This window comes from Triturus cristatus, chromosome 6 (assembly GCF_964204655.1).
Source record: "Triturus cristatus chromosome 6, aTriCri1.1, whole genome shotgun sequence".
In the NCBI taxonomy this organism is placed as follows: Eukaryota; Metazoa; Chordata; class Amphibia; order Caudata; family Salamandridae; genus Triturus; species Triturus cristatus.
The window spans coordinates 1,369,270,361-1,369,295,504 of NC_140589.1; the positions used below are offsets into that span (position 1 = coordinate 1,369,270,361).

The 25,144-nt window shown below is 42.3% G+C and overlaps 1 protein-coding gene across 1 annotated transcript in view; it reads right to left on the reverse strand.

Moving 5' to 3' along the window:
- The window catches only part of VRK2 (VRK serine/threonine kinase 2), a 370,448-nt gene that overhangs the window by 207,549 nt on the left and 137,755 nt on the right, over nt 1-25,144 (reverse strand). The gene's annotated exons all lie outside the window — the stretch shown is intronic.

A 25,144-nucleotide genomic window follows, 5' to 3' on the forward strand; every position in this document is an offset into this window, starting at 1 on the left:
TGTACCCATTCTGTTGCTCTACCACAGGTTGCCCTATTTCTTCTTTTGTTACTGTCCTGATGAAGACCTGCATGCTAAGTTCTAAAATACTCTCCATGCAGCAGTCGGGTCGAAACGTCGACATTTATCCTTTGGCCTGAATTGTCTTTCTAGCCCCTTTTGGGTTGTTTGTTCAGATTCTATGACCACCGATCCTGTATTATGGACTTGAATTATATGAAAAAACTGTTGCTTAAACAGGCCTACTACACTGGTCTTTGTTTCAAGCTACGCTAGCCAGTGTTCTATTGAAGAATTATAAAAAAGGTTTTTTTTTTCCTATACCAATTTGCACATGAGCACCTCTACAAACACCTTTTTCGAGCAACCGTTAAAAAATTATTTTGTTGTATGTATACATGTCATTTAACATGTTGAAGAAAATATAAAAAGCAAATTCATTTCTTAAAAGAATGATTTGTTACTCTGTGGTCTCTCCCTCACAAGGACCAATTTGATCGATCACAGATACAGTATTTACTATCGGTTTACCTTCCTAAATAAAGCATTGTCATTAGGACCGCACGGTTGATATATCAAAGTATTTGCGCAACAATTCAAACAGTAAAACCATGAAAAACACCACAAAGTATAGCACACCAGGTTAGAGAAACAGAGCTGAAATTAATAAATAAAACAAGACCAAACTGACAAAAATCAAATCAGTAGAACTGGAGTGATGAATATTTAAAGACCAAAGTGTAGAATAGAGCCTAAAAGCAGAAAGCATGAACTGCAGCTATCTGGTCGTGCTGGACCTGGTCAAAGTGAAAAGTTCAGGTTAACCGCACTGGAGCGCAGGTCGCATACAGTCACATTAGTCTCGTTGAGGTTTTACCTTTGCAAGTTTTGTGCCAAGAATCCGATTTGCATTGGAGAGAGTTGTGGGGATCACGGAGAGCACTGCGGGTGGGTGTCGGCATGGCACAAAGCGCAGGCCAGCGATCAATGCTGCGGTGCGATGAGCTGGTGCCAGCTCATGCTGATTTCAGGTGCAAGCAACGCAGTCTAGGGGCAAATGGGCCCATTTGTGTAGAGCCCAAAAGCTTGATTTTGAGAGAGCTGAGCCACAAAAAGGGTCCAGGACCTGAGGGGCACCACTTGGGGGTCAGGAAACTAGCTGCTGCTGGGTCAAGGAGCTGGTTTGGGAGCCTTTTATATCACCGAGGCTCAGATCTGGTGGCCCAGCAGACTAGCGCTTTGAATCACTCTAGGGTCCTGTATTCAAGATGAAGTTGCAGGTCCAGCTCTTCTTCCCCAGGCAAGTGGTCAACAGGGCAGCAGTTCATTTAGAGCAGCAGTCCAGCAGAGGTGCAGTCCTTGTGGCAGCACAGCAGTCCTTCACTGCAAAGTATCCACAGGTCCAGTGGTATCTGAGGTCCAGTATTTATACCCAGTTGTGCCTTTGAAGAGGGTCAGAAGCTTCCAGAGGTTTCCCTTTGCTGTCCCCAGGCATCCTGCCCTGGCTCCAGACTAACTACAAGGGATATGCAGCCCTTTGTGTGGAGGCAGGACACAGCCTATTCAGGTGTAAGGTGGACAGTGCACAGCTCTTCCTTCCCACCCTGCCACACCCAAGCTCCCTTTTGTGTGTGGCTGGCTAAGAGGAATACACAAAGCCCAACTGTCAGCTACACCCAGTAATGTGACTGCAGACAGGGTATAGGCACTAACTGGCTAAGGCAGGAAAATGTCAACTTTCTAGAAGCGGCATTTTCAGAATTGTAATTTAAAATCCGACTTTACCAGAAGTTATGACTTTAAATTAGGATTCCAGAGACACCAAACACGAATTAGTTTCCTTTCCCATTTGAAAATTACACTTATTACATGTAATAAGTTAATTCAATGTTATCCTATAGGAGAGGTAGGCCTTGCAGTTGTTAAAAACTAATGTTTCACTACCAGGACATGTAAAAACTTAAAAGAACATGTCCTACTTTTTAAATACATGGTATTCACAAATCTGTGGAGTGAAGTATACACTACTGTTTCTTTGCTAGAACCATTACTACAGTTTACACTTTTACTATGCACATGAAAGCACTGGGCACCAAAATCCTTTCTCTACAGGTCAGCATGAGGTAAGAGTATGACTTCTCCATGGTCGATTGTAGTTGAATGGTAAAATCATAGGTTATGGTAAACATACTTCCTCCTTCACGATTTTGCCTATACTGTATGTCACTGATCCACAAGACCAGATGCTAAATGCAGCAACATTGCCTGTACGGTAACTTTCTGTTACTGGAAGGAAGAACTGATCTGCTACACCATTCAGAGAGCAAATTGGTGATTCCAAATGCAGAACCTAGACCAAATCTGCTTGCTACTAGCAATAGATTAGAACAACCTAGCCTACATTCTGCAGGATAGTGGTTTCCTTATAACGTTTTTAGTTACTTTGAGGCAAATTTGTCAAGGGGTACAAACTTATCAAGGCATGTATTACTCGAACGGGGGTCCCTGTACTAGGTAGGCTGCACGAATACAATTTTTAGATAACTGGAGATCTTAAAAGCTTACAACAGATGTCAGAGACAGATGCTATTACAAATATAACTCCCAAACAGCACTTTCTTGCTCAAGGCTTAAAGTGATCTGCTTGGTGTTTAAAACAATTAAATCACAGTCTAAGGATATAAAAGAAGCACTTGCACTAGTTCATACTGTAATATCATAGTAAGCTTATATAAGGGAATCATTGATGAATTGGCTATTTTATTCAGAGGCATGCCAATTCAGACTACTATGTATAGAACATTTGATCTATTAAGTTTTGAAGAAAGAAACACTGTCTATTGTCGAACTTTGCTGGCAACATGCACAGACTTGGCCAGACTGTGGCCAAAGATGTTATAACAAGCCTCTGCAGGAGAGGAATACACGGGTATATGGCACAGATAAGTTGGTTTAGAAGAGTAGAGGTTAGCCAAAGAAATGGAAGATAGGGGACCCAGTGAGACAAATAAAACTTGCTAGCATTAATTGGAAGCATGAATGTGTACTGCTGGGTTAAAGGTTAAGAGATGAATGGGATGTTATGATTGCTGATGTACATTTCTCCTTCCTAATATTACTTGTTAACTATTTTGATCATGAACTCGCTCAGTCTAGTGTGAGAGCGAATAAGAAAATATCAATTTCTGTCCTGTTTTGAGTCAGTTGTTTTGTTACAGCTGCTTGAAATGGGTTAAACACATATTAAAGGATAAAACAAAAAAAAACTGAAGATTTGGGAAACATCATCGTTAGATAATTTCAGGCCAAGGCACAGACCAACTACGTAGGGTTTTAAACATGACAGAACATTACAATACATTAATTCACAACTTTGCTTACTGGACTATACAGCAGCAATGAAGATTTAGGTTAGTAAGAGGTGGATTACTGACAGACTAATGTGGCAGTGATTGAGAGAAAGTTATAGGAGGGATGTCCACTTTGGTGTGTTAAATGCCTACAGACCTATTGCTAGCACCAGGATATAGAGGACATTTTATACCAGAAACTGGAGTGCTCCCAGTTGCCACAGCAGCCTTACCACCATCTCTCCATCAATTTGGACAGCCCATTTACTGTACCTATACTGCTCTAAGAGACACTACTAGAAGCAACTTTCCTTCACACTTAGCGGTCACATTAGGGCAGTCGATCGGTCACTTTGCAGTTTGACCCACACCTAGCTCTGTACATCTTTTGCTCATCTGTGGGTGGCTATTGCTCTGGGCACTGCAGTTTAAGGATCGGCTGTGCCTAGGGCACTGCCCCACTTTCTCAAGCTCGGAGGGTGTTACGTGGTTCATTGCCAACTCCATTTCTGCTACTATCATCCTGCCTTGCCTTTTCGGCCACACTTGGCTACGCTCCCTCAGGCCTCACTTTTATACTTCTCTTTTTTCTCTGAATCCTCCTTAGAATTCTGTTAGTGATCCTTTAAGCCACTGCCCTCAACCCTTATCTACCCTCCTGTCTCCTGTGCCTTTCCTCCGACCATCAGTGTCAGTCTTAGATATTCATGATCTCTTTGCAAAAAGATCACATTTACTCTTTTCATGAACCCCCTAATGTCTTTGTATTACATAATTATGGATTCCACCTTTAAAATTGCCACCCTTTCTACTCCCCCTTCTTTATGTTGTTCCTTCTCCTATGTCCCACACCCCTTATATATTGGCAGGTGACCAGCTATATTTTTCATCCCTCTTGCATTTCCTCTGGTTTATTTCTTGCTCTGTTTTTCCCAACATTAGATTTTACGTTAACTCCTATATCCGTCTTTTCTCTATATCTTTATCTAGAGTCCCACTCTTTTCATTCTTCGCAACCTCACTCAATGCTCTGCTGTTCTCTCTTTCCTCAGCATATTCTCCTCTATAGGTTCTAGGGAACTTCATCTTCAATTACATTCATCCCACACAAGTACTTCTTTTCTTTCTATTCTTCCCTCCATCTCATAACTGTACCTCCAATATCAATCTCATTTTCTGCTAAGCCCCATCCTTCGTCTTAATAATCTATTCCACAACATCATTCTGAGCACTTTCATTCTATTTAACTTCTCATTCTACCATCCCCAACTATCAGAACACATACTTTCAATCGGATTTTTGCTCGATGAATATGCCTACTTTGGAAGAACTAGCTCACAGTTTCTTCTTTTATTTCAGCAATAAGCACCTGGATGTCCTTGCATACATTACAACTAGGCACCTAAAAAACGAATTCTTTTCTACTCTTTTTCTCCCTCATATCTTTCCTTTCCTCCCCTGCTTAATATCTGGTGATTATCTTATCTTCTAGTCAGTCCTTCTCCTTGCACATTTCCACTATTCTCGTTCATGAAGCTTTGAACTCAAAAACCCTTCCAACATTCACTAACCTCCAACATTTCAGGCTACTAAAACTCTTATACTCAATGTTTTCCTATCCAGTCTTAACTATGGTTCTGGTCATCTAATCAGCATTCAGACAATTCACTTGTTCCTCAAAAACTGGCCTTCAATTCAGTCGTCCTCTTATCTTCATACTTTCTCAATCAATCAATCAGGTATTTGTGAAGCGTGATACTCACCCGTAAGGGTCTCAAGGCGCTGGGGATGGGGGTTTGGGGGTGTAAATGTGCAGCTCCGACTCACCCAAATAGCCAGGTCTCGAGTCTCTTCCTAAAGGCTTGCAGAGTGGGTGAACATCTGATGCTGAGCGGGAGTTCGTTCCAGGTCTTTGCCGCGATGTAGGAGTAGGCTCTTCCACATGTTCTGGCTCTGCAGATGCAGGGGGTTTCGGCAAGGGCGAGGTTGGCGGAGCGGAGGCTTCTCTTGTGTGTGTAGGAGACTCTTTCGTTGAGGTATTGGGGTCCTGTATTGTGGAGGGATTTGTAGGCATGAGTGAGTAGCTTGAAGGTCACTCTCTTCTCGATGGGGAGCCAGTGGAGTTCTTGTAGGTGTTGGGTGATGTGGTCTTGTCGTGGGATGCAGAGGAAGAGTCTGGCAGCAGTGTTCTGGATGGTCTGGAGTTTCTGGAGCAGAGATTTGTTGATTCCGGCATAGAGGGCGTTTCCGTAGTCTAATCTGCTGGTTAGGAGTGAGTGCGTGACGGTCTTTCTGGATTCGGGGGAAGGGGGGGGGCAATTTGAAGGTCTTGCGGAGGATGTTGGTGCATGTGGAGGAGACTGCATTGATCTATCAAGTCATGGTGAGGGAGGAGTAGAGTATGATGCCGAGATTGCGAGCATGGTCCGTGGGTGTGGGGTGGTTGCAGAGGGCGGTGGGCCACCAGGTGTTGTGCCATGCAGAGGGGGTGGGTCCGAGGATGAGGACTTCTGTCTTCTCAGAGTTAAGCTTCAGGCAGCTGCTGCTAATCCAGGATGCCAATTTGTTCATTTCTTCCTAGAAGCTGAGTCTGGTGGTGTTGGGTTCCTTTGTGAGAGAGAGAAAATGAGCTGGTGTCGTCGAAATAGGATACTATGCTGAACTCATGCTGTCCGACAATGGCGGCGAGGGAGGCCATGTAGATGTTGAAGAGCGTGGGGCTGAGCGAGGAACCTTGGAGTACTCCGCAGCTGATCTCTGTAGGTTCAGAGAGGAAGGGCGGGAGTCTGATTCTTTGGGTTCGGTCGGTGAGGAAAGAGCGGATCCAGTCGAGGGCGGTTGCCCGGATGCCGGCGTCGTGGAGTCTGGCGGTGAGTGTGCGGTGGGAGACAGTGTTGAAGGCTGCAGAGAGGTCTAGTAGAATGAGAGCCACCGCGTGGCCCTGGTCGAGGAGAGTGCAGATGTAGTCTGTGGTGGCTAGGAGGGCAGTCTTGGTGCTGAGGTTGCAGCGGAATACAGATTGGGAGGAGTTGATGATGGAGTAAGCTTGGATGAAGTTAGTGAGCTGGATGTTGATGATCTTCTCAGTGACTTTGGCCGCTGAAAGGGAGAAGAGAGATAGGTCTGTAGTTGTTGAGGTCCGTCGGGTCTGCGGAGGGCTACTTGAGGAGGGGCTTGACTTTTGCGCGTTTCCAGTCATCTTGGAATGTGCCGGTTTCGAAGGTAGAGTTGATGGTGCGTCGTAGTTCAGGTGCTATGGCGGCAGCGGCTATGTGGAAGATGTGTGGAGGGCAGGGGTCCGTGGGGGCTCCTGAGTGAATGCTCTTCATGGTTGTGGCGGTGTCTTCTGTAGGGTCCAGGCGGAGATAGTAGGCTGGCTGGCGTTGCTGGAGGTGGGTGTGGCTTCAGTGCCTAGTATCTGTTTGTTGAAGTTGTCATCTTGAGATGGAAGTAGGATCCGAGTTTGTTGCAGAGGTCCTGGGAGGGCGCGACGTCGGACGCTTCGCTGGGGAGGTTTGGTGAATTCCTGTATGATGCTGAAGAGCACTTTTGAGTTGCTGGAGATGGCGAGGCTCTTTCCACTTCTCTCTTGTCACTTGATGCCATTCCATTATCATCTCCAATTCTTCTTCTTATGCATTGTCTTCAAATGTTCCACTGTATCAATCCCTACCTGCTTACTTCTTTGGTTCAACTATACATTCCTACTTTATACATTTTTTTGGCTCCACGTTTAGACTGGTTTATCTTCCTCCTTAGTGTGCCCCTTGATGGTATAAATTGTTTGTTCTTCTTGGCACTTTAACCTGTGTAAAAGCCTCCCTGCCTCCGTATGCTTGTAGTCCTCCTTAAACATCCTTCAGCTTCTCTAAAATCCAGACTCCTTCATGAGGCATTCCCTTAAACTTTTTGTGCATCCTTATTATGTTATTCATTATGCATTGTTTTACTCATTACTGATCTCTCGTCAGCACTTTGGCAAAAAGTTTTAACAAATCAAACAAATGGAAAATTAAATAACATCTAGGGAAGACAAAGACAAAGGGATGACTTAAGTAAGATCTGTGAGGACAACAAGGGACTTTGTAGCCAGTAACAAAATACAGAAGGCATTTGAGTGCCCTAAGTGCATGTAAATCATCCTGAGAGATGGTTTGATTCAGTATTTTCTGACTTTTGAGATGCATGGAGTGGTATCCTAGTACTACGTGAAGTTGGCTGACCATTTTTTCAAGTGATCAAAAGTACTCATAATGTGCAACATCTTTACTTGAAATTCCCAGAAGTTAAGTACCTGCAGGTAGGATTTACGTGCTATGGAATTAGAGTCCAATAATAAGGGATTAATTTTGCTACAGTAAGATTGAAACTCAAATTCCTTATATTATTGTGAAACCAATAGTCAAGTACAAATGCTCATGACACACTCAGAAGGATAACATTTAGGTGGAAGTGGGAAAAGGACGGAATTGCCTCGATTCCTTACTGATATTCCTTGTTTCACAAGCCTACTTTTCTGCATCAGTGGTTATGAAATAAGGGGACTGGCACATGAAAGATCAACACAACGTTGCACCATCTAAAATCAATTTAAATCCAAAATAATTGTTCATTGTCACTCTAAGAGTGTAGTCCTATCAAAAGAGGAAGGACTACAAAGAAACCCCCAGAGTAGATTTCCAAAATAGAATTTCCACAGAGTTTTGTAATAAACAAATACTGCTGGTTAAATACATGTGTGCCATTAAAAAATGGAGACTAAAACAGGGCCAAACACAAAGAACAGGATTGCAAGAAGAAAGGAGAGGCCCCTGACTTGGGTTACAGTCAGCATGAAAGCTGCCTTCAATATATAAATGCTCAAATCCTGAAATAAACAGAGCCAGCTAATCTAAGCAGAAAGTGTTTGACAACTGCTTTGCTTAGTGGCAGATGTGCAATACTCAATAGAGAAAAAACAGCAGAGGCACCAGAGATTGCCAAAAGCCCTCCAATGTTTCACCCTGGGGTATAGATGAAGAATACCATGGAGACTTAAAGGAAAAGGGCAGCCAAAAATACAGTTGTAGCGCCTATCAAAACCAGGAACTCACAAGGAGTAAGCAGCACAATTATCCTCTAGAATTTCTCCATCATAAAGTATAGCAATTTGACCTGGCGCTTGATCAGATTCATGTCCAGCATAAAACTTCCCATCCACCTGATTTTAAGTGTAGATAAATTGTCTTTGGCATGGTCCCATCTTTGGTCTTTCCTTTTCCCCCCATTTCTTTGGTCATTGTCCTATCAAACCAGGTGCAGAGAGAGAGCATGGTCTACGACATTGGTGGAAAATGGTACATCTGCCTTGTCGCTCTAACCTACTTTTTGATCTCACTAATAATCCTTTTGAACTACTGGAGAGTGTAGGTCCAAATGGTAGTATCAACCAATGAAAGACCACGCCTGCCAAGCACCTCTGTTATTCTCTGCTCCCTGGTGTTCTTCGGATCCCTAGGTGCAAATGGAGGCTTTGAGGCAAACCTTATGATCCAGATGAGAAAATTAAATAGTCAGGCTCAGGTACTATCTTTCTAATGTCAGTAGAGTGCCCAATGTGATCCAAGAAGTGCTCACTATTTCAAAGTACTCACTAACCCAGGCTGTTTGCAGGATTTGCATTAAAAACACTAGTAAAAATGTTATTTATTATTTAATTGTGGACACGTTTTAATATTTCTAGTTGAACATTTATTTTACTGTTTCCATATAAAAATTCTGAATCAGGGGTCTCTAACATTTTCTGTAATAAGAGCTACTTATGTTTAATAAAAATCACGCTGAGCTACTAATGTTATTAGTCTTCTATAGTGACCACATCAGACAAGACCGGCAGCGCTGATCACCTCTGTGCATCAGGCAGGGTTGCCAGTAATAATGCAAAAAAGGCTTTATCTATTTGGAATGATAAATACATGGGTAATGCACAACAGCACTAGTATCAAAGCCCCTGGTGTCAAGGTTATAGTAAGAGTTGTAAGTCTCCCCACACCACATAATTTATCACTTAAATAGCTTTAAATATAATTTGGAAATTCAAAAAATGTTCTCCAAACATTAGCTTAGAAGTTCTGAAAATACACATATTTTCATCTCGAATACACGTGTTTACAATTTTGGTATACTTATGTTAACTCAGCCAAGGAAACGCCTCTAAATTTAGTTGGCTCGGCTGCCGCAGGAGACTACTCGTTGGAGAAGCCCGTTGTAAATATAACTAAAATGTATTCCTGGAAATGTATACATTTGTGTGGTAACACTGAACATTCACAAAATGAATGATTTGTTGCTTTTCAAATTATACTAAACCTGTTATTCTAAAATCTCTTGCTAGAAATGACGAAACTTGAGAGTATGTAGTGAAAATAACATCAAGGGTTTATTTTAATAAACATTGTGGTTGCTAAAGTGAACATGTGTCATTTTGTCCTGTCTGGTTTGTGACGAGGACGCTTTCTAGGATTCTGGAGTCATTGTAATTATATACGCAAGAGACACTTTTATAATTACCCCCCCTGCCTAGAACAATGGAGCCCGGCTAGCCAATCAGAATGCACCTTTTGCTGACTTGATCTAACGCTACAGACCCGCAAAGGAATAATTCTGTGCTGCCAGTTGTGTGGTGGGGGCCCTGGGCGTGCTGCAGGGACAGGAATGGTCTTACCTGACATACAGCAAAAGAAATGGCTCCATTCTCCTACGGTGCTCCCTCAGCCTCTTCAGAAGCAGCCGATTTGTTCATGGCTCCTCGGGCTTCTTTCTCCCCTTGCAACTGCTGATAGGGAACCTTGGTCAGTCAAAAGTTTTTTTTATGCTTTTCCACTTTTTATTTGGCTGATTTGGGCTTCCCTCTTGTAAAGTGGTGGGGGCGCTAGGCCCGCATACTTAATGAAGGACCACACAGACACTGGATGTATAGTTGGTAACTGGCCAGGAGCACGTGCGCTCGGCCCCTTTTATTATCAGGGTCCCCTGACTGGTGACGCCTGTGGTGGGTGGGTGTTTAGTGTGGACTCATAGGCAGTGGAAGCACTAGACTGTATCCAGCAGGATACTACACCTCTCAGCAATATCAAAGGAAGGAGCCAGACAGCAAGTGTGAATGGACAGAGTTTGATGGAGCAATGCAAGATTTCAGGTAAGACAGAACTCCTTCCTTGCTTTGCTAATATTGCCAAATCAGGCTTTTATTCCTATTGTTTCAGTCACTGTCATTCCTTTTTTCTACCTATCCTCAGTGAGTGACTGGATCTCTGACCGGTTTTACTCTTTTTCCAGAAGAAACGGTGTCTTAAAGTAAGAGATTGCTCGTTCCTAAGTTTTGTTTCCCTTTACGACCCATCTCCAGTTAGACACGTAACGGCAGCTGTCTGTTACTTGATATTGTCAGTTCCTTACAGGCGCAGATTGCCTGCCCTGCAAACCTGCCTTGATTTTTAGGCGTTGCCTGACCCAGCACATGCGCTGGTCTGCCGAGACTTATTGAGAGGGCTCCAAAAAGTGCTACCAGGCCAGCCTAGAGCTACAGTGCATGTGCGCGCGCGCTGCGCTTTACCGCGATTACTTTCACTTTCACGCCGCACGGCCGCTTTGATGTTTGATCGCGATCACTTTCGCGGCCGCACAGCCGCTTGGCATAGCCAATAGGTCTCGCTTTTGGGACCCTATAAGTATTTAGTTATGCAACTGTTGCATGCCTAAACACTTATAAGGTCCCAAAGGCGAGACCTATTGGCTATGCCAATGCTTGTTGGAATGGTCTCTTGCCTCGTACCTGGCGTGCGCGAGCTTTCATCTTCCTGCAACACAGAATCTGCACCGGTGCGTATCCTGGATGACCTCTCTGGAGGCTTGCGTTCCAGCAATGTTGCAGCTTTAACCCTTTTGGATCGTTCAACCATATTTAACAATGCGGATACTCACGTTCCACATCAGCTTCCCACAAAGGGAGTTCGATATCCGGCGCTGGCTTTGATTTAATGTTTTCTTCCAAACTGCATATTTCTCCTTTTTATTTTTGTTTTGCCAGTTTGACTTGTGGAGCTCTAGAGAGTTCCTCTCCTTGGACAACACTATTCATTTTCTATGTAGCAACATTACCTACACTTATATACTCTTTTGCTTTTCACTTTGAGGAGAACACATAGATCTGGCTTGATGAGAACCTTAAAGATACCATCATGCAGATTGCCATCTCGGCCTGGGCGGCTGCAGTTACCGTACTACACAACTCTGACAAAACGTATATTTGGGGCAGCTCGCCCCTACTGTGGACCTCAACCAATTGGCCAACAGAATTGGGAGATCCGACCAGGCCAGCAATCTAAGTACATAATCACAGCTTCTTATTTGACAGCCCTCCCACCTTGCCTCTGCCTGCTGCCATTTTTTTTTTTTAACCCTCCACTTCCACCTTATTGTTGGGAAATGGTCGTAAATGCCATGATTTCCTTTCTCCTTTGGTCGCCTGATACTGTTGCTAACTCATCTACTAATTACTCAGACCTGAGCAGATCACCTTCTCCTTGGCCTCAACCTCAGTCCCCATCCTCAACCTTCATAGATCACAGGGCAGCTTTTAAAATCTTTGCATCCGACTTTAAAACTGTGCACAATTAATGTCCCGGTTTCCTTCACTGTGATTTATGTCCTGTGCCCCTTGTCTCTCTTTTCAGTCTACATTATTGGCATTGTCCACTTCTGAAAATCCATAGGACAATTTAGATCCCTCTCATTCCAGACTTCTACACATTGGTATCCCATGCCTCATTCTCTTTGAACTCAGAAGAAAAGCATTATTTGCACTCTATAGGTTTTTTTTTTTTTGGTTTTTTTTTTTTACAAACAAGTAACTCATACCTCAACTAAAATCAGCTTCACTTCTCCGTCTTCTAAAAGCAGTGTAGTTCCAGGATCCACACTTCTGGTACCTGCTAGTACGCTATTGATCCTCAATTCAGTTCGCCCAACTTAGCCGAAGGTCTGAAGAATCTTATTACTAGGAGGCTGTGGAGAACGTGCAAGATGTATGCTCACCTGCTAAAAAGAGTGAGTTGACTGAGAAACAAGGGGCCAAGTCTGAAGCATGGAGGCTAAACTGATAATATTATTCTTACAGGAACAAACATAGTTGAACAAGCATCGGCAAAGCCAATAGGTGGGGTGTTGGCTGCCAGCCTTTTGGCAATTCTTGTGTTATTCTGTCATGGTTTTTGCAAAACGTTATTGTTTGGGAAGCTTCTGGGCCCTCAATAAATCTATCAAAAAATGGCTTAGGGCAGAAGTGTTTTTCTGGTCTCAAAAAAGTACACATTACCATGCTACATCCAGCACTAAAGGAATAACTGTGTGTGGGTGTGCTCCTTGTGACAGGGTAGCATACAGTAACTCATAATTAAGTCAGTCAACGGCTGAATTTGCTCTTTGAAGCATGGTGGAGTGGGTGGAAGAAAAGCTATAAACTACAAATTCCCAGACTAATGGATGAAGTCTGGCTGAAAACCCCTATAACTAACTATATTATCCCACACCACTATTTCAATTCACTATCAACAGACGCCGAAATGCAGTAAAATCACATTACACAAGGTACCCGGAGGAACCTCCCGCTTTACAACCGCTGCAGTTAGTACTCACCACTCCGACGCGCAAGAAACTGGTAACCAAATTGTATAAAGCTAGAAGGGCTGAAACAAATAGAGCCCCAGATAGAAGCCTTGCCCGCTGGAACAATCAATTGTCTTCCCCCCTAACGTCTTTAGAGTGGGAACATATTTGTAAACTCACTAGCCAACTCGCCCCCAATGGCAACTTACGAATTATACATTTTAAATATCTCCATCAGATGTATCACATACCCCTCAAACTAATCAAATATGGCGTACGTGAGTCTAGCAATTGCAAACGATGTAAACAATCAGACGCGGACTTCTGGCATCTAGCATGGGATTGTGGGTTGGTTGCTAAATTCTGGGAGCAAGTTGTACAGCATGTAACTAAGATGTCTGGGATTGAATTGCAATGCACACACCAGCTATGTTTATTATGCCATGTCCCACATGCAAAAGGAACACTGGGTAGATTTATCCGAATTGCACTCCTGATGGCAAAACGGTGAGTATCGGTGACTTGGGAGGGGGTACTGGCACCAAAGGTTGAACATTGGCTCAAAGATATGGTATATTGCAAAGAAAAAATAGAGTTAAATGCAGAAGAATTGCCAACATCCTCCAAACCAAGGACATTTGGGCACCACTGCGTCAATTTCTCCAACAACAAGCACCGCAAGCACTGCACAACTCCCCGGACGCTGCAACTTGATAACAAGTCTAACCTTGACTCCTCTCCGTAATGCTAATGGTGGTCACTCCTTATTTATATGTAATTAATAAGACTGTGTGCGGAACAATCACGTTGAGTTTATGTTAGTTCTGTTAATGTGCCGCCCCGCAAGGTTGCGGGCCGGATCATCTTTGCTCTGAAAATGCAATAAACAGAATTAAAAACAAAAAAAATTAACTATGTTATGCATACTTTTAGTAAAATCAAAAGGACTTGGTTAATCCAGACCTAGAAAAAGCCATCAGACCGGCATTGGCTACTACCTTCACCTTTGAGAAAGAAGGGAAGAAAGAAGGGGAGTAAGGAAGGCAGACAAAAAAAAGGAAGCAATGCTGACAAAAAAAAGCAAGATAGGCAGACTAAAAAAGGGAAGAAAGGCAGACTAAAAAAGGACAAAATGGCAAACGGGGAAGGTAGGCAAAAAAGAAGACAGAGACGATGGAAAGGAGGCAAAAACAAGGAAGGAAATAAGGCAAGAAATAAAGAAGGAGAGAGGAAAGAGGCCAAAAAAGAAGGATCAGAAGTAAAAAAAAAACAGGCTAAGAAGGCAACAGAATGGAAGAAAAAAAGGCAAAAAAACTACAAGAAGGAAAGAAGAAAGAAAGAAGGAATGAAAGAAAGAAGGCAAGAAGGAGCGGATAAAAGAAAGAAAAACACTAGGGTGATGGGAACAACCCCTCTAACTACCGCCCTATTTCTTTGCTCGACTCTCTTATGAAAGTCGCAAGGCGTATTATCTTAAATCGGATGCATGAGTGGTTGGGTGAACAAGACATAATTTCAAATTTACAATATGGTTTTAGACAGGGCAGAGGTACTATCGAGCAAGGTCTGAATCTGACCCTTATTATTGCAAAATATACTCAGGCAAGAAAGGGGAACCTTTTCGTGACCTTTGTAGACCTCAGTTCAGCATTTGACTGCGTCAACCATGAGTTGCTCTGGGAATCCCTGGTCGAGATTGGCATCGATCCCCCCATTCTCGCCTTTATTAAAGAGTTGTATAGGGGAGCATCAGCACGTGTTAGATATGGCAGACAAGGAGAGTGCTCGGACAGGTTTTACATCAAAAGAGGCGTAAGGCAGGGCTGTATTCTAGCTCCCTTACTGTTCACTCTCTACATAAACTCAGTAGGCCAGTATCTTAATAGAAATTATCACGATTACCCCACTATAAATGGGAAACCCATACCCATATTACTTTACGCGGACGACGCTGCAATTATGTCACAGACCCGCATGGGCCTCCAAAGCGCAGTAAATGATTTTACAGAATTCATGTCACACCGAGGTTTAAAAATTAATGCATCAAAGACTTTTACCATGTCTTGTGGCCTGGGAATAGGGAAAAGAAAATGCTCCATTTTCATTAATGGGAGCAAGCTTGAAAGTGTTGATAGGTTTCCCTATTTGGGTATTACCTTCGAGAAGAAGGGCTCCTGGCGGGCTGCCGCCCAAGCTAGAGGAGTTGCCTTTTCTAAAGCTATAGGAGCACTTATTAATTTCTCGAAAAAACTAGGGGGACGGCCGATCATCCCCTTATCACAGATCTACCGTGCCAAGTGTGTTTCTACAGGCATATATGGATCTGGGATTTGGGGTATTGATCAGGCAGACCACATACAACGCTTTGAGAACCGATTCCTACGATACCTCTTGGCAACACCTCCCGGCACTTCTGTTTCTGTTATGCATAAAGAACTTGGTTTTATACAAAAAAACATACAAAAAAACAGGACTTCCTACACTGGTCTAATTCAAAAAGGCAATATGTCCACAAGTATTAATAGCAACCACAGACAACGGTGTACAAAACAATGTTACTTCATTTATTAACTCATTTTGTTCATTTTTTCATTATTTTTTTGGGAGACATATACATTTATATTTGAAAATATCTCTTGGTGCATAACATCCATATAGCGTCACAATAATAGAACAAAATTGTAACTATCCTTAACAATATATAGACAATACATCTATAAAAAACATATATACAACATAAATTCAAAAGCATTCAAGACAGTAGGCCTGAAAAACACAAAGATAGACAACAATATAATAGCGGTTAAAACCATGGGTTGTACAGTATAAACATGAGACCAGCGCCAACGTGCGTTTCGGAGCTCATATGTTGCTTTTACAGGCTCCTTCTTCAGGGCGTGCTTAGGTGGTCTTTCAAAAAACCAAGGCTTCAAGGCCTAGTTTGGTGTCCAACCTCAAAAGGTATAGTTACACATTCAACATTGACAGCCGTTGGTCTGTGGGTATAAAGAACCTCAATGAGTAATTTATAATAATCATTTAAATTAGCAGTTTCGTGAAGGAGGTGGAAGGAGCTATTACTGAGAATGAAAAAGTTAAAGGCTCATATTGGCCCGTGATGAAAAGCAATCACCCGAAAAGAAGGAAATAGTGAAGGAATAGAACTTGGTTTTACATATATTATGGACATGATAAAATCTGCACCCATTATACTATGGCATAAAGTGTGGACTACTCCTGAAACACACTTCAACAGGGAAATTATTACGGACTGTCTCAGCCTGAGTAATGCGGATCGATTCAAATGGCTGAACTATGTCAGAAATATGCTACATGACATGGGACATCCAGAATCTTTCACTGATCCCGCCACCCTAAATAATATCCCTAGAGTGACCTTAAAACGTTTGGCCATCAGCCACCTGGCAAATCGACGCTGGATCATTGAAAATACCAAGTATACTGTGCAGGAGCATCATCTCTGCACTACTGTTGAAGGGATGCAACATTATCTTTCTGTAATTCCTTCTCCATTTTCCCGTATGCTCATGACCCGTTTCCGCACTGATACTTTCTTCAGACTGTTGACATTCCCTAATCAGAACTGTTGGTCGAGAAATTTGGAGAAATGCCCATGTGATGGCCTGTCATCTCAGTCCAACATCCACTGCATCCAATTTTGTAAATTTTATCAATTGTCAAGGGTTGCTTATCTGAAACCGCTGCTCAAATCCTGGGGACTTCGTTCCTGTAGGGCAGCCTATCTTAAAATGAAAGCTTTAGACAGCCCTCTAGCAATCGCAGTGGTTTCTTTTTATTTAAAAAAGATCATAATGACCAGGTCTTCTATGCACCCATAAAAGAATATATTGTTTTTATGCTCATTAACTGAATTTGATATGTTCACTATCACTTTTTTAAAACTTTTATTTCATTTTGTGATGTCATAATGTGTTTTTACTGTACTTTTATGATAATGCTTTTGCATGTCGAATAAAGAATTTTGACTATTGAAGAAAAACACTAAGCAGAGAAGGTAAAAATAAGAAGGAAAAAACAAGAAGGAAAAAACAAGAAGGAAAAAACAAAGAAACAAGGCAAAACAAAAAATAAAAGGTAAAAAGAAGGTAGGAGAGTAAGAAAGCAATGAGAAAAATAAGGGAAGAAGGCAAAAAAGTAAATAAGGCTAGAAATAAAGGTGCACAAAAGAGAAGAAAAGAAAAAGGAATAAAGGAAAAATAAAAGGAAAGAAGACAAAAAGAAAGAAAAGATAAAAAAAAGGAAATAACAAAAAATTACAACAAAGAAGGAAAGAAGAAATGGAATGAATGAAGGTTATACAACATTGAAGGAAAGTAAAAAAAAAGAATGTAAAATAGAAATAAAGGAAGAACAAATGAAGATAAGGAAGGAAAGAAGGCAAGAAAGATTGAAGGAAAAAGGAAACCAAAAAAGAAAGAAAATAGAAAAGAAAAATGGAAAGGAGGGAAAGAGGGTTCTCAGTATAAAATGTTGGATACTAGAACCTAAATTACACTCCATCTATGTTTAAATTAAACTGTTACTACTGCGCTGCAAATGAAAGACTATGAAGTTTTTTTTTCTTCATGGGCAAAGATAATCAAAGAACCATTGGTGAAACTCAGTCCTGGAACACGGTATGCTGTTAAATAGCAGCAGCATTGGTCATTGATATATACACAAACAGCCTCACCTGAACAACTTCACAGCAGCCAATTTTAAAATTCTAAGTTCAAACCAAGGCACTGCAACAGCTATTGGTGGTAACGCTACTCTGCCAATAGTGACGCAAGCTACAGACAACAGAGGTCCTCTGCACTGCTCTCCTTGTGAATCTAAAAAAGATTTAGGGCCTGCTTTATATCTTGGTGGTAAGGATACTCCATCGCAATGGAGTATGCTTACCACCAAGATAAAAGTCCAGCCGTCAAAATTAGCTGTGGGCGGACCACAGATTTAATCACGGAGGGGACTAAGTCATCTCCACCATGGATAAACTCCTCTAACAGCCCTGTGGCGAAAGGGCCATCGGGGGAAGGCTTGTAATTCTACCCATCTGATGTAACTGGGCAGAATTAGATGTCACTTTACAATGCCTGTCCCCGCCATCAAAACCCTGGTGGTAAGGGGCAGTGAGAACTGCTAAACCGCTTCTGTCATCATGGGAGAGAACTCTCATGGCAAGAGGGGCACTGTCTTTTATTCAAAAAGAAGATCTCATTTGGGGGGGGTTTTCTTTTTGACAGTTAAAAAAGAAAAACAGTGAAATGCATTGACAGGAACTGTCGTGACTTTGGTTCTTGGTATTGATTTATAAATGAAAGCCAGCTTAACATCAATTGTTCTTTTTGCATTTGTCGCCCTAAGTGGGACTGGTATGCCCAGGCGTGGGTTAATTGCTCTCCATGCTACTGGAGTCAAGCTAGCCTAGCTGAGGGGTGATACCCCAAAACCTGCCCCAGGATGCTTGTTTCCAGTCCAGGGAGGAAATGGCCTGGAAGTTGGGGCTGGACTGTTCCCATAGGGAGGAGGGTCAAGACTGATTTGCATATGGCTGGGTCCAAACTGGGATGGCGTGGCTCTGTACTGGAGGTGAATGTTGGACATTGTTCAACATTCCATCCATCACTTGTTCTTTCGGCAATTAGCGAACCCTGATATTGAATCTTAGATTTCAACCTCAAGTCCTCAGCATGGCTTACCATGGCTGCTAATTTGTCATTATTTTCCAAATCTTGGGTTCTGCCCATTGTACCTCAGCTCAAAGCAATCTGCATCGATGTAATGTAATATTTTGTCCTTTAAGGGTAAGAAATCCATTTCAATGGCTCTCTTATACCAGTGCAATCATTTGACCTTTAAGAAAACCAATTGTGGCTTTTTCTGTCCAACAATCTTCTCATTCATCAATGATTCCTTTGGCTAGTACACTCCTAGATCATTATAGCTAACACTGTGCTAAAAAAGAAAGCTTTCCTATGCTATCACATCATGGTACCTCATAAGTGTGTACTGACTACACATAGGAATGATAATTATGCTGCACCTGATGGCTACTTCGCATTGTGCAAGCACCGGAAGGGGGGAACAAGCTCACCAGCTCACCTTGACAAGAAAGAAAGTGTATCAGGCACCTCATGTTAATACTATCTCCATACACGAGCTCTAAAACACCTCTAAACAGATGTAATGCACCACTGGAAAGTATCACTGAAAAGAAATGCGATGCAATGCAAACGTTTTCCCATTACAGAAAATATGCAAAAAATAATTTTCTGGTTAGGAATTTGCCTCACAGATTTTCAATTTGGGATGTCATGGAACCATATCTTATATTCTCAACCCTCTTAATTAAACGCATTTACAGTCGCAAAATATCATACAGTTGGTCTATAGAAGGAGGAGGCTAATTGCTATCATTTTATGTGCTTTTAAGGTCAGATTTACTGTAGTGTTATTGGTTCAGTGTCAGATACATGATTAATGTGCATCTTCATTTGTAAATACATGCACAATTAAAAGAAAAAGGCATAGCCACTCTACTAGTACTGAATATCTCTCTAAAAGAACAAATTCTGCCTACCCGCAGTCAACCTTAATTACTAAAGCACCAACAGTTTATTCGAGTGGGATCACAGAAAGGCAAACAAAAAAGGCATAAAACTAGCCAGCCATGCAAGGAGTGCTCCATTAAATGTGAATTATAGAACTTGGCAAGACAAATATACTGCAGCATTGGTGAGTGCATGGTATTCGCTACAAAACCAGATAATAAATATCAGCAATACCATTTGTAGCTTACTGATAAAGCTAGTGTAATGTCATGTTTTACCGAATAGAAAGGGCATATAGTGTCATTGTCTGCCTCTTATTACAGACCTAAACAACTACTAATACCGCAATTAGCTCAGAAAAAAAGACAAAACACTGCTGAAGAGTGGACAATCCACTTCCATTTAGCAGAGGAATGACTATTACCAATCTGATGAGCGTTACTTCCAAGGACAGTTCTTTCGCAACGCAGCTTTCGAATAGACTTTCTAGAATCGAGCACTGCGTTACCTGCGATTGGTCTTTACGCACCTCCTACTACAAGCAGTCTCTGGGGGTTTGTTCAAGCTCTTACAATTTGACAAGAATCCCAACTGCGCAAATTTTCCTTCTGTCAATTTTTCCAAGGGTCACTGAAATCACAAACACCTTCTGACTCAAAGATCTTGAAAGATACATCTCAACTGATATTTACCAAGTATGATTTTTTTTTATTGGCTTGCACAGATATGCTTCCCTCTCCTTTGTTCCTGGTTGCTCATCCACGTTTTACCTCACTTCTACTTCTAGCTTGCTTTGCCAGATAGTGGAGTGGGCATATGTTCTAACAAAAAGGGACCGTTGTTACCGTCCATGCTCCTTTAACAGGCTTCACCTATTCCTCTTTTTTCTCAGAGGAACTGCTCTAAACCAATACTCCAATACATCTTTTCCAGCACCCTATTGCTTGCCCGTATTTTAAAACTTCTTTATAAATGATCCCTTCTTTCTACACCACCAATCATCCTTTCTTATGTTGCGTTTCTCTTTTTTTCCCTTCTTTCTGGGGTTGGGGAGGGGAGCATGAGTACACACCCTCTTATTGTCTTCATAATTCTTCGCCCTTCTTTCCACATCCCTCCTTTTTTTCAACTCCCACTTCTTAGCACCTACAGACTCTTTCCCATTCAGAACCTCCACGCTCTCCTCCATACCTTTTTCTGCTGCCACTCTACTTCTTGTTCTCTGTTGCATTTTTTCTGTTCAAGGATGCCGTACAAAAAAAAAAAAAAAACTACTGGAATCCTAGACACTGTTCCGTTTGCTTTTTTTCTTGCTCGTATCTTGCTTGTTAAACAGTTCTTTGCAAACTTTGCCAATCCTTTTGTTTAATAATTGTAACATTTTGGTGCGTACTTTATTCCCTTTTTTGCAAAGTTAAGAGCCGGGTTCCTATCCTATGATAATTCCCCTTAATTTTTTTTTACTACAGCCTTGTTAATTCGAATTATGAAAAATGATTAAACTATTTTATACTTTTGTTCATAACCTCTTTGTCATTTCGATTTTACATAATGCTATTCCAGGTAGGGTATTTCCACCAACTTTGGCTCCTTGTTTTTTTTTTCTCCACAAGATGAAGTAAAGCTTTTTAATGAAGCAGAATAACGTTTTTTAATTTTTTTTATTATCAAAATGAAGGCACGTGGAAAATAGATCCTGCCCAATAGGGATCGCCTCTAGTGTGGCTCTTCTCTTTACTGTGTTAATTAAATTATGGGGCACTCAGAGTGCAAACACCACAAGATACTTATAGTTTATCATATGATCGCGGCGAACATTTTTGCCAGATTTTGTTGTGCAAAGCGAACAACACTTACTAAATAAAAACGGAGAAAAAAAAACACAGCAAGAAGAAACGAAAGTGAAGGAAAAGAAAATGCCACTCGGTTCCATGAGGTAGGTACCTAATGCTAGGATATGTACAGCGCCACCCAACCCAGGATTTCACCCTTTAAAGTCAATAAAATGAGCTCTGCTGTCTCAAGTAATCGTAAACCCTACTCTTAAAAATGCCAATATTGAAATAGCTAGTACTGCATAAAAACAAGTTATTATATAAAGTGGGTATTTATTGCAACATAACCATGGATTGTTGCAGCAGTAGATGTTAAAATGATAACATCACTAAAAACGTGAGGTTTTCATGCTTTTCTTGTGCCTCACTCCTTCAAATAAACAAACTTAGTGTAACTTTATTTAATTAATCTACTTTGTCAAAACAAAACAAAAAAATCAAAATAATGTACTAGTGTACATATCAAACTCAAGATGTAGATGTTTGAAGACATTGGAAAACAAAAAAAACAAAAAAATCTGGCAAAGCCACTAAGTTTGAATATAGCAAGCAGGTGTAGGTTTTACTATTTTTTTTATTGCAAACATGTGCCACAAAAATATGAAGAGCGTTACAACAAACATATGATGGACGGAATGCTGACAATGCATACATTCTCCCCCAGTCAAGAGATCTGGGTTAAATCCATCGTTCTTTTGCCCACTACACCACCCCAGTTTAGACATGGCCATATGCAAATCAGTCTTGACCCTGTGCCTCATGGAAACAGTCCAGCCCGAACTGCCAAGCCATGTCTTCCCTGGACCGGAATCAAGCATCCTAGGACCGGTTTCTGGCTATCAGCCGTCATCAGCCAGGATAGCTTGACTCCAGTGGCGTAGTGAGCACAGGTCCCACGTCTGGGAATACCAATCCCACTTAGGGCGAAAAGCGTTACAACAAACAAATGATGGACGGAATGCTGACAATGCAGACATTCTCCCCCAGTCAAGAGATCTGGGTTAAATCCATCGTTCTTTTGCTCACTACACCACCCCAGTTTAGACATGGCCATATGCAAATCAGTCTTGACCCTGTGCCTCATGGGAACAGTCCAGCCCGAACTGCCAAGCCATGTCTTTGGCTTGGCAGTTCGGGCTGGACTGTTCCCATGAGGCACAGAATGTATGCATTGTCAGCATTCCGTCCATCATATGTTTGTTGTAACGCTTTTCGCCCTAAGTGGGATGGGTATTCCCAGACGTGGGACCCGTGCTCACTATGCCACTGGAGTCAAGCTATCCTGGCTGATGACGACTGATAGCCAGAAACCGGTCCTAGGATGCTTGATTCCGGTCCAGGGAAGACATGGCTTGGCAGTTCGGGCTGGACTGTTCCCATGAGGCACAGGGTCAAGACTGATTTGCATATGGCCATGTCTAAACTGGGGTGGTGTAGTGGGCAAAAGAACGATGGATTTAACCCAGATCTCTTGACTGGGGGAGAATGTCTGCATTGTCAGCATTCCGTCCATCATTTGTTTGTTGTAACGCTTTTCGCCCTAAGTGGGATGCGTATTCCCAGACGTGGGACCCGTGCTCACTACGCCACTGGAGTCAAGCTATCCTGGCTGATGACGACTGATAGCCAGAAACCGGTCCTAGGATGCTTGATTCTGGTCCAGGGAAGACATGGCTTGGCAGTTCGGACTGGACTGTTCCCATGAGGCACAGGGTCAAGACTGATTTGCATATGGCCATGTCTAAACTGGGGTGGTGTAGTGGGCAAAAGAACGATGGATTTAACCCAGATCTCTTGACTGGGGGAGAATGTCTGCATTGTCAGCATTCCGTCCATCATTTGTTTGTTGTAACGCTTTTCGCCCTAAGTGGGATGGGTATTCCCAGACGTGGGACCCGTGCTCACTACGCCACTGGAGTCAAGCTATCCTGGCTGATGACGACTGATAGCCAGAAACCGGTCCTAGGATGCTTGATTCCGGTCCAGGGAAGACATGGCTTGGCAGTTCGGGCTGGACTGTTCCCATGAGGCACAGGGTCAAGACTGATTTGCATATGGCCATGTCTAAACTGGGGTGGTGTAGTGGGCAAAAGAACGATGGATTTAACCCAGATCTCTTGACTGGGGGAGAATGTCTGCATTGTCAGCATTCCGTCCATCATTGGTTTGTTGTAACGCTTTTAGCCCTAAGTGGGATGGGTATTCCCAGACGTGGGACCCGTGCTCACTACGCCACTGGAGTCAAGCTATCCTGGCTGATGACGACTGATAGCCAGAAACCGGTCCTAGGATGCTTGATTCCGGTCCAGGGAAGACATGGCTTGGCAGTTCGGGCTGGACTGTTCCCATGAGGCACAGGGTCAAGACTGATTTGCATATGGCCATGTCTAAACTGGGGTGGTGTAGTGGGCAAAAGAACGATGGATTTAACCCAGATCTCTTGACTGGGGGAGAATGTCTGTATTGTCAGCATTCCGTCCATCATTTGTTTGTTGTAACGCTTTTCGCCCTAAGTGGGATGGGTATTCCCAGACGTGGGACCCGTGCTCACTACGCCACTGGAGTCAAGCTATCTTGGCTGATGACGACTGATAGCCAGAAACCGGTCCTAGGATGCTTGATTCCGGTCCAGGGAAGACATGGCTTGGCAGTTCGGGCTGGACTGTTCCCTTGAGGCACAGGGTCAAGACTGATTTGCATATGGCCATGTCTAAACTGGGGTGGTGTAGTGGGCAAAAGAACGATGGATTTAACCCAGATCTCTTGACTGGGGGAGAATGTCTGCATTGTCAGCATTCCGTCCATCATTTGTTTGTTGTAACAAAAATATGAAGAACAAAAAATAAATGTGCATACCTAAATGTAGTGGCCACATGGTTGCACTGAGAAATTTAATAATAAAAAAAAAAGAAAATAACGGCTGCAAATAGTTTTAACGGTATAACGGTACAGGTGTTCCCTACCAGACAGGTGTAGGCATAATTTTAACAGTAAAGGTGTTTCCTGCTAATCAGGTGTTCTTAGAACATGTAGAGAAACCCTTTTTAGTTGTACTCTACACCACACTACGATCCTTATTGATGCAAATAAAATAACTATTGGCTTTGAACTAATGTAACCTCAACACACAGTTTAAACACACAAAGATGACTACAAAATACATTTAAAAAATATAATGAGTTGAATGAAAAGTGTATTTGGAAAGTAAAATTGCGCTACACCCGTCCTGGCTCTGAAGCGCACTTGTTTCTAGGTGATGTGGACAGGTAATCCAGGAAAAAGCTGTCAATTAAAGCGTCAGAGAGCCAATGGCACAAGTAGGCTACCCCAGTGCCTCATGCTGTATGCTGTTGTAGGCAGAAGCAAAATGTGAATGACACCTGAACAGACCAATAAATTAATAGGGCTGACCCAAAGACCCGGTGTATATACAGGTATGTATATATATTTAATTTCCCATCAGACAGACAAGACAGGTACAGCTGTTTCTAGGTATGACTTTAAAGAAAAATTATGAAAATACATAATGGGTAAATGTGTATGTTATTCCTTTTGCACCGTATGGTCCCTACAAGCCTATAGTTGAGTGGTTTGCAACCACCAAGCTCGGGATGACATGACAGGACCATAGCACAGGTTTCACACTGACTAACTGTTTTCCTCCATCTAAAACCATATGTTGGTTGACCTTTTGTCACCGGATACCATGTTTTTGTTTTTTACAACACTTCACCCTGCG